Raw genomic sequence first — 10,121 nt, forward strand, 5'->3', positions numbered from 1 at the left:
ATTGTCATAAACAGACAACAACAATACCAAATTGTACCAATATTTTATTACGAATAGATGATCAAAAGCACCCTGTGAATCCCATTTGAAGTTGTCATTTTGTTGATATCAACTATTGTATATACACACATATCTAAATATATATTGTAATAGTACATTATACTGTGAATAGAAATTGTAACACCTATCAGTAAAATTCACAAGTTTTTGCCAAATCTAAACCATACATATATTAGACATGATTTAATGCAATACTTTTCCTAAACAGACAACTATGAAACCAAATTGTACCAATATTTATTATGAATAGATGATCAAAAGCACCTTGTGAAGAAATCCTGTACTACACCAGGTACATTTTATGAATGGACGAAACAGTTTAGAGATGTGGTGGATTCAATGAATAGGATGGACCAACTTATCATTATCTTTACAACTTATGTTCGGAAACCACGGTTACAACCCCCCCCCCCCCCATTCAAACAAATACAAACTTACAGCTATCTTATTGGATATTGCCATCGCAGGCATTAGAAAAGATGAGGAGAAGATTTTTTTAAAACTTTCCTTTGCCAATAAAGGTCTAGATGCTTTTAACTTGGGCAATATCCTTTATCATAAATAACTTCATTCGAAAATACCTGCCTATTTTATGGTCTGTTCTTATGGTTTCTATACCAAACCAATTGTAACTAAAATTTGCAATTCCAAACACGTGTTGCAGGGTCTCAATATTGACGACTTCAAGTTTAAAACTTCTTTGTATACCTGTGCTTGTTCCCCATTCATTTGGAATTTCAACCAAAGAACAATTATTTTGCTGGGTTTTCTAAGTACTCCACGAAATCTTTCTCATTATATCATCAATCACAGCGGGGATTTGAAGTTATTGTTAACTACATATTCTAGAGGTATTATGAATCAGATGTAGATACTTAAAAATTTCAAAGGTCGTTTAGAGTAAATAAAATATAAGACTCTTGATTCATTTGACTTTTCGACACTTTACACAAGTTTTCCATATTTGAACTAAAAGACAAAAATAGTTGGTTTGTTTCATAAACAAGAATGGACAACGTAGATACAAATAGCTTTTCTTATGGAGGGATAAATCGGACTTTGTTGAAAATCACTCCAATTAAACAAAAAATGAAGATGCTTAATTTCTTGATTCATAAATAAAGGCAACAATAGTAATACATGGTTAATATACATGTGATGAATTTTGGACTATTTAAAAAAAAAAACGACGTGTTTCTTTCTTTATATGTGGCTGACGTCACGCAGGAACTTCTAAGGTAGATAGAAAAGACGTTAGTAGTATCCTTTAACTTCACTTTCCACTATAAAGATGATGTCCCCCCCACTAAATAATTCAAAAGATGGTTACTATATTGACGCATCTATCTCATCGAACTTGGTATAAAGGATACAACAGAGCCTCAGGTAGACCATATCAGCTGATGAATATTGAAAATGCTATAAACAGGTAGATCATGTGTTACTTTTAAAGAATTAGAAACTTGACATAAAAAAAGGAAATTCGCAAAGAGTTGTTCCGAGTGTTCTGTAAAGCACAGATGGGTGGCACGATCATTACAACACGAGGTATATAACTAAACGTCCCTATTCCGACTGGACACGGCTGTTGATAATTTATGCATCCCACACAGCCAACAGACGCCTCATTGTTATTCATATCCCTTTAACCACAAGGAAGGGGTGTCGTCAGCAGGTCAATTAGAATATGCAATCATCAAAGTTACATGTAAAATTTGTTTGTTATATTTATCTAAATGAGTTAGTATGTCAAACGACGTTACATACATCATATAATTTAATCATAACATCTGTTTTTCGCGTTTGTCGATTAATGAAAGGAACAGTACTTTGCCGTCGTTCAAATCTCATAATTTAAAATTTTAAATGTTCATATTTAAGTGCTAAGATTAGTAATGATTGAGTCGTGAACGTGAAAGCTTCTTTCAGATTAAGATTGCTGTTTAAGAATAGCACAACCTATAGATGATATATACATATAATATTCTAGCATGGCTTCCGGTAAACGGTCAGTCAATCGCACGCAGTCTGACGTATAGTGGCAAATAAAGATATGTAACATCTATTTATTTGTAATGATGCACATCTTATAACAATCTCCTATGATTTCAGCCGCGGTAGATATAATGTTTCATAAGAGGATTATATTTGCTTTTGTGCTCTCGTTGTAATTCTGCGGTTGTAATGTACTATTCTATTATTTATTTATGCATTTTTCTGGGGTTAGCGTTTTTGTGTTTGTTTGCTCTGTATTGCTGTCCTGTAGTATTATCATTTTAGTGGTATTTTCAACAGTGCCATATAAGCGAGAGGAATTAATAGACATAAAAAATCACAAAACCAGGTTCAACCCAACATTTTTTTTCTTTCTTAAAATGTCCTGTACCAAGTCAGGATATGGCAGTTGTTATAAAAAAAAACTCATCGTCGATACCAGAATTGGAATATTGTATGTGTTGCAGACACACGTTTCGTCTCCAAATATACTGATCAGTGACGCTCGAATAAACAAAAGTTTAAAAAGCCAAATAAAAGTCCGTTTCTATATATGTTGGCATTTTTGTTGCAGTTCATTGTTCCTGTTATAGTTGATGTGTTTCTTTCGGTTCTACTATGTAACCCGGATTTGTATTTGTATTTGCTCAATCGATTTATGACTATTGAACAGCAATATACAACTGTTGTCTCCATTTAGCCAATGAGATAATGAAGCATTTATAGTCATATAATAATCAGAATTTAACCAATTCCTACTTACTTGTGGAACAGGATATGTCCCTCTCAAATATTTTGTGTGGGGTTATTGTTTGCTCAGGTCTTTTTTAATTAGTATTAGTTTGATTTTTACTTTTAAATCATTCGTCTCTTTTTTTAGATTTACTTTTATTTCCTATCAAATCATTGGTTTTTTTTCTATTTTGAGGTTTATAGTTAAACGTGTTTATTTTGCATTTGGTTCCTACAAAAAGTGTTGACTCCATAAAGATATTTTGAAAAGCATATTTAGCTTATTTTCAACACACCCGTAATCGCGTGTGATGAACTTAGCATCTTTCACATATACACCGTTTCATCAAAATTCGTGTCCAATATCTTTTTAGTTTCTCTCTTTTTTAAAACTTCATTACAGACAATTGATAAATAACATACACCTTCAATACTTTTCTCCTTTCGTGACATAATCCACTAGAAAAAAGCAGAAGCGATATCATTATTTGTTTAAATCTTTGCATGTGTTCAAGATGGTCATGCAATACAAAAATCTTATGATTTAAATTCTGTTATTTTTTTCAACCGTTAGCCAACTGTTCGTTATTTAACACCAAATACTTTGAAAAGCATTATTTAATGCAATCATCTTAAACTAATATAATAAAACATTGGTGTTACATGTGGAGCAGGATTTGCTTCCGGAGTACCTAAGATCACCCCCAGTTTTTGGTGGGGTTCGTGTTGCTTATTCTTTAGTTTTCTATGTTGTGTCTTCTGTACTATATTTTGTTTGTTTGTCTGTTTATTTTTAGCCCTGGCGTTGTAACTTATGAATTATTTTCAATCTATGAGTTTGAAAGCCCCTCTGGTATCTTTATTTCGTCCCTCTTTTATGATGTTTGTTAAGAAATTTCTTTGATATTTCTTACTGATAAAGTGATATAAAAACAGTTGAAAATCTTATTGTATATAGAATGTTGGGAAATTGGTATCAAAGTCATCCCAGTAATGGAAATCATTCAACGATAACCAGAATTTCAATTTATGCAGTAAGCGACAGTCCAACATAGGTAAAACAGTTTTTGTGTAACATTTTTATTTTCAAAAAGTCCCATAACGAGTGTCACAACTACAGCAGTTAGGCCCACTATTTTTTGTTGTTGTTGTCCTGTATGCAGTTTTCTATGTAGTGTTTTGTAGATTTGTTTGTTGATGTTCGTTTTTTTTCCGCCATGTCGCTTTTAGTTTTTAAATGAGTTTTTTTTGGTATCTTTCACCCCATTTTGTTTGTGGAGATAACCACAATGTCGTTACACTTAGTTAACAAAAAGCCTCTTGATCTGAATATTTTATAATTTTCAGACATTTTTTTTTTTAATTCCTGTGTTGATTAGCTTCTAAACCTCAGTTTTGTTAAAAGTGGATCTTCAAAAGGTCTCGTAAACCTGATGTAATACAATATCATACAAATTTAACGTACTTGTACATGATGTAAAAAAAATCAAATCAAATGGAGAAATAATGATAGCAAAACACCAAAGTCCTTAAACGGATATGTTTATTCACCCGTTTTAAACTAACGATATTGATTAGAATTTTTACATAGGTTTTCCTGGAGCTCCTGCCAACATTCCTGAAAAGAAATGATATAATATCAATTAGAGGAGGACATGGAATAAATGTAATAGTTCATTTTCTTTTTGAGTTTGTATCTATTATATTTGAAAATACTGTCTAGTGATAAAATTCTTGTTTTAAAACACACCCCATATTAATGCTAATAACACCAAACAGTCAATGAATATCAAATTTTGAAAACATCAGTAATGTTGAAAGTAATCTTCAAAACCATGCTTTTTATATTTAAAATAGAACAAAATGCAATGATAAAATTGACCAATCACGATCTTCCTATGTCAATCTATTCAAACTTAAAAGAAAAAAATCGAATATTCGTGCCAATTGTTTTCTATTTGTATATGTAACAAGGAACATTAAAATTCACATATTTTGCTATGAAACTTAAGTAATTGCAGGTAATCATTTTTTTTTAATAAAGTGACTTAATACACTGACTCCTGTAATTAAGGGGTGAACATGGGATGATTCCCAATTGTCTCCCGGGGACCCCCTTACCTTTTTTTTGGTGAGGCATAAATTATTCCTTTTTTACTACCCTTGTCACCTGGTTCCCGCCTCACTCTCAATTCCCCCCAACATAACTCCCACTCATTCCTCAGTGGCATTTTTGGGGAAAGGGGGTTTCGGGGCTTGGAAACCTACTTTGGACGATCAATACATTTGAATGGGACAAATTAATGGACCTGCCCCAAAATAAAACCCGGGTCCCCACTTTCTCCTGGGTTGGGAACGATTGTCTCATAATGTACCATGATACAGACTGGTCTAATCCATGGCTAAAGCATGTTTTTAATACAATTATCCCGATCGGGAATTAATCATTAATAATAAATAGCATGATGGGTAGCTTAGTCGATTCTCAAATTGAGGGGTGTTACGTGAGCAAATCGTCTGCAAAAATTATAGGAAAATTTTGAAAATGTTTTCAGAAATGGAGAGAAAACCTATTGCGACTTATATTTAAAAAAAACTCTTTCCATCATTATTTAAAGTATGTGTTATATGAATATCCCTTCGGATAATTAATGATTACGTATAAATACACTGATTGAGAGCTTAGTCGATTCTCAAATTGAGGGGTATAAGGTGTACGAATCGTCTGCTCCAGGTAATGGAAAATTTTGAAATTTTTACCAAGATGATCAAACGAATAATTGTTCTTAAATAAATGCAACAGTAGTATACCGCTGGTCGCAAGTCTTAAATCGGTTGAGAAAAAACGATCCGAGTTACAAACAAAAACCGCAGGAAACATCAATTATAAGAGATAAAAGTGTAAAAAATACATGTAACTATATTTTCTTGAAAGTTTAAACCAAAACATTAGAAAGCTAGAATTATAAAGAACAAGGAAACGTTAAGCGCTATATGCCATTACCAACCTAGATAGAATAGCCAAATTCCTTTAAGGGCAAATTTGTGAAGGGAAGTTGGAACCGTATTTTTTCAATGATTCATCAAATGCCAATTTTTGGAAAATTACAAAAAGAAAAATGCTACTGTTCAAGCTCCAAACAAACAAAAAATAAAACACGGACGGTGAAGGGTTACACTTTATGCCTCGTCGCATACAGTGGGGAATAAAGATGTAACTGTTAGTACCGAAGCACTGACTTATGCAATGATACCTTCGGATAGTAACAGTCCAACAACATAGATATCTACCAATTGAAAGCAAAATAAGAATAAGACTTTATACATTTGGTGCTTTCAACGCGTTTCAGAGATTAACATTTATTGGGAAAGCTCAAACTTTAACATTTGAGAGTAAGGGACGTATAACTTGATAGAAACATTACGAGAAATATGACTTTAAAAAACTCAAAACAAATACTAGTAGCCAATTTATATAAGTGAACTTTGCCTTAGGTGAGATTGACCTTTGTTTTTCGATGGTTTCTAACTATTTCAACTGAGAACTTAAAAATATTATCAGAACTGTAGCTAATGTAACCCAAGGGGAGTAACAGTCCACCAGAAGTGATATCGACTACATGCTCTTATGTAAATATAAATTTATTTCCCGCGTTTCGGAAAACTGCGGGAAAATGTCGTCTAAAAAGAACGTTTTTTAAAGAACGGTATATTTTTGGCGCTTTATCTGTAGTTGTATCTGCACGGCAAAATGCCTTCTTGTTGTTAGTCGATGTTAAAGTGTAGCTACGACAACTTTTTAACTTTCGTGCATCAAAGTGTTCTTCTGTAATAGTAATGTAAATAAAGGCAACAGTAGTACCGCTGTTCGAAATTCATAAATCGATTGAGAAAAAAAAATCCGGGTTATAAACTAAAACTGAGGGAAACGCATCAAATATAAGAGGATAACTACGACACAACAGAAACACAACATTAAAATGTAAAAAAATTATTAACTTACCCATGCATCCATTACAAACGCATCTTTTTGTCAAGCTATCGCAATTTCCACCGCTGAAGCAGTCTTTGGCATGACAACAGCCATAACAACGATCGTGGTTCAATTTAGCACACATAGCCGTACACGACGCTTGGCTAGATATCTGTATGCCTGGTTGGAAAATAAAGACAAGTTGATTATTTTCAAAAAATATTTATGATAATATTTCAGACCATGTCGATGATGAAAAAGTATATGACTTGATGGTAAAATTTGTGTCTACCTTATATTACACATATTACACAACTTTTGACATGTGTATGTTGTTTTATTGACTTTTGAAAACTGATGTTGATCGGAGCCATTAAGTTTGTAATACTAGTAAACACTTAACTGTTTGGGATTATCTTTAGAATAAGCTCCATGTTTTGTTCACCACTACGAATGTTATTTTTTTCCATTTCGTCAGGTAAATTTTATATCAGTATATTAATTAATACAATATATTTGCTATTCAACAAATTGTCCTTTTATTCCAGTGTTATATCTGCTGCTGTCTTTTTTTCAATGAAGCATTCTCAAAAGATTCACCGCATAATGCCATTTTGCACTTTGATTTTTATCCGAATGATTTCTGCAGTTTCTCACAGAAAATAATAGCACTGTATGTTTTGGTGGGGGAATTATATTTTTAATACCGTGTTTTGTCATTTGAAAATCTCAGATGAATAGTTGAACAATCGTGGATAATTTCCTGTTAAATTGGAATGGCTCAACCAAGCTTTAGTTTTTTTTAATTGTCTATTCAATAACCGTTCTTAGTAATTGTCATTGATTTTTCAGCATTTGTGACATTTATTTTTGATAAAACTAAAAAGAAAAAAAATGTTTTTTTTGGTGTTTGAAATTATGTGTATGTTAGTACAAAATTGTTGTGTATGCTTTTAACTAGTAACGATCCCATTCAAATAATAATGTATCATATGATTTCCTGTTTTATAAACATTATCATTAATGAGATGCTTACCGAATGCCATGATGAGGAGTAAAGTTGTAACCACAATTACCAATTTCATCTTCTTATTTCTAAAAGAGGTAAATAACAAAGTTAAATACCGATAATCGTTGGACAAACTGCAATCAGAAAAACTTCTCAGAATCATATCAACGCCAAACATAGTGACAACAGGATAGTATCGAAAATCGAAAATATAAAGATGTAGAAGATACAAAATGAACATCCGAAACTCACAAGTCGAGAAAAATGACAACAACATGGCAAAAACAGGAGATGACTGAATGTCAACTAAAGCTCATAAAACGCTACATAGAAATTAAACTGAAAAAAACGAATCCCACCAAAAATGATTGGGGCATGTCCTCCGGAAGAGTCACGACTATTTCACTAGTTATACCTGTCTTGATAATCATATAGAATATATAATATAGTTATATTAAATGAAAGGGGATCACGCAATATCGGATTGACAGTTGACTTTTATTTGGCATAACTTTCAGAAATTGTTGGTCCTCAATGCTCTTCAACTTCGTCTTTATTTGGCCTTTTAACATTTTTTGATTCGAGCGTCACTGATGTTTCTTTTGTAGACGAAACGCGCGTCTGGCGTAAATATAAAATTTCAATCCTGGTATCTATGATGAGCTTATTTATCGAACCATAACACAGCACCAAATTCGTAAGCCATTGGTCATGTCCATTGTCTAATGTTAGATTAGTACATAGTAAGGAAAAGTCTGCGTAAAAATGAAAATGCAGTTTCGATAATTAAAATGATAAAAAAATCGGCTTTATCATTCGAAAACCTACATTTTACATGCAGTATGGAACGAAAACATTTTATAAACAGGAATATTGAAACGATAATAAGTCACACGCAGCCAGACACACTTAAAGTTAGGAGCTACTAAAACGTAAGGCATTATATACGACTTACCTTAAGTTGCTGACAATATTCTGTTGAATGTAGTGACAATCTTAATCGGAGTGTTTGCTGTTTATATAGTAACATCATATGCTGAATATATAGCGTTTTGTTATGTAATCGTGCCATATTTTCATGCTTGATGTCATTTAAATTAATTTTTCATATTTTATCATTTTGATAACAAGGTCGTCAAAACCACAATGTGCAGCAAACAAGATCATAAGATTGATATGTAAAGCACCTTAAAAGCACCGACATAAAAAAAAAAATCGGTCAAGATAAGGGAATAAACCGCAAAGTTTATGTTTCTTCTCATAGTTTTCTTGTGTACTGATTTCCAAGCTTTCAAATTCTTGGATTTTGAGCGTTCGTGGTGAAGTATTTCCATAAAAGTGGTTCAGACGCTTTAGAGGAGTAGGTTTGGTAAGGTCCTAAAATGGCCCCCTTTTTTGCTTAAATTTCAAATTAGGACTTATTGACCAAAATCCCAATGAATCATAGCTAATACAGTGACTAGATAGGAAATAAGCGCTTTTGTTGGAAATTAACGTTCCTGCGTTTTATTTATGCCGTCACTAATAGTATTTAATGGGTAGATTTTCATCGACTTTTGGACAGGAAACAGAGAGCGATACGTCAACAACAAAGATCTTTTGAAATAATATTTGTAAAGACATTTTAAATGTCTATCTTGAATATTTAGTTTGTCGACGCCTGCTCTCTATGTTTTCTGGTCCTAAATTTGGTTGAAATCCGGCCGATTTATCTTCACCTGTTTTGGATGTAAAAATCAACGCTTTAGAATAAAACTTGGGCAAAAATAGTTTTAACTTTCTTACATGTCTTAAAGTCAACTTAAAATATTTTTCATCTTGTTACATTGAAATTTATAATCGGGGCCAAATATGACCCTTTCGGAACTTACTCGATCCTTTATGTGTTATTTTCTGCGCAGTGTTTATTCACATGGTTTTATAATTAGTTATCAAAGGTACTAGGTTTATGATTTGATTTACCAGACGCGCGTTTTCACTAGCGACATGTTTTTGTTGTGCTTAGATCTTTAGATACATAGCATAGTCGTCTGATCTGTAATTGTACCGATTGTTTCAAATGCCCGGATTTCAACATTTTTGATGAGTGTGAATTCCTAAGACGAGTGATGCATACATGCATAACAGGAGTAGGCTACTCTGTCGACGCATGCTTTCTAGCTCCTTTTGGAGTTGATGAGATTCCATTGATTTCTATTTGCTACCATAGTCGATTTAGAAAAAAAATCAATCGCCTTAATTCATACATCTTTTCACGAATCTAATTGCATTGTATTCAGTTGATTAAAAAAAATCGGATTTTAGTCAACATTATTCAATTCAATACTTTCTGAAACAAGTTTGCTATTAAAA

General features: G+C 32.6%; 1 long non-coding RNA gene across 1 annotated transcript; it reads right to left on the reverse strand.

The window, feature by feature from the left end:
• Positions 1-4,313: 4,313 nt before the first annotated feature.
• LOC143077980 (uncharacterized) lies at positions 4,314-8,823 on the reverse strand. Its single transcript, XR_012978976.1, has 4 exons — positions 8,725-8,823; positions 7,797-7,855; positions 6,791-6,940; positions 4,314-4,405 (listed from the first exon to the last, which is right to left on the reverse strand). It is a non-coding gene; the product is annotated as an uncharacterized LOC143077980 (long non-coding RNA).
• Between the last annotated feature and the right edge of the window lie 1,298 nt (positions 8,824-10,121).

The sequence above is a fragment of the Mytilus galloprovincialis genome, chromosome 6 (assembly GCF_965363235.1).
Source record: "Mytilus galloprovincialis chromosome 6, xbMytGall1.hap1.1, whole genome shotgun sequence".
In the NCBI taxonomy this organism is placed as follows: Eukaryota; Metazoa; Mollusca; class Bivalvia; order Mytilida; family Mytilidae; genus Mytilus; species Mytilus galloprovincialis.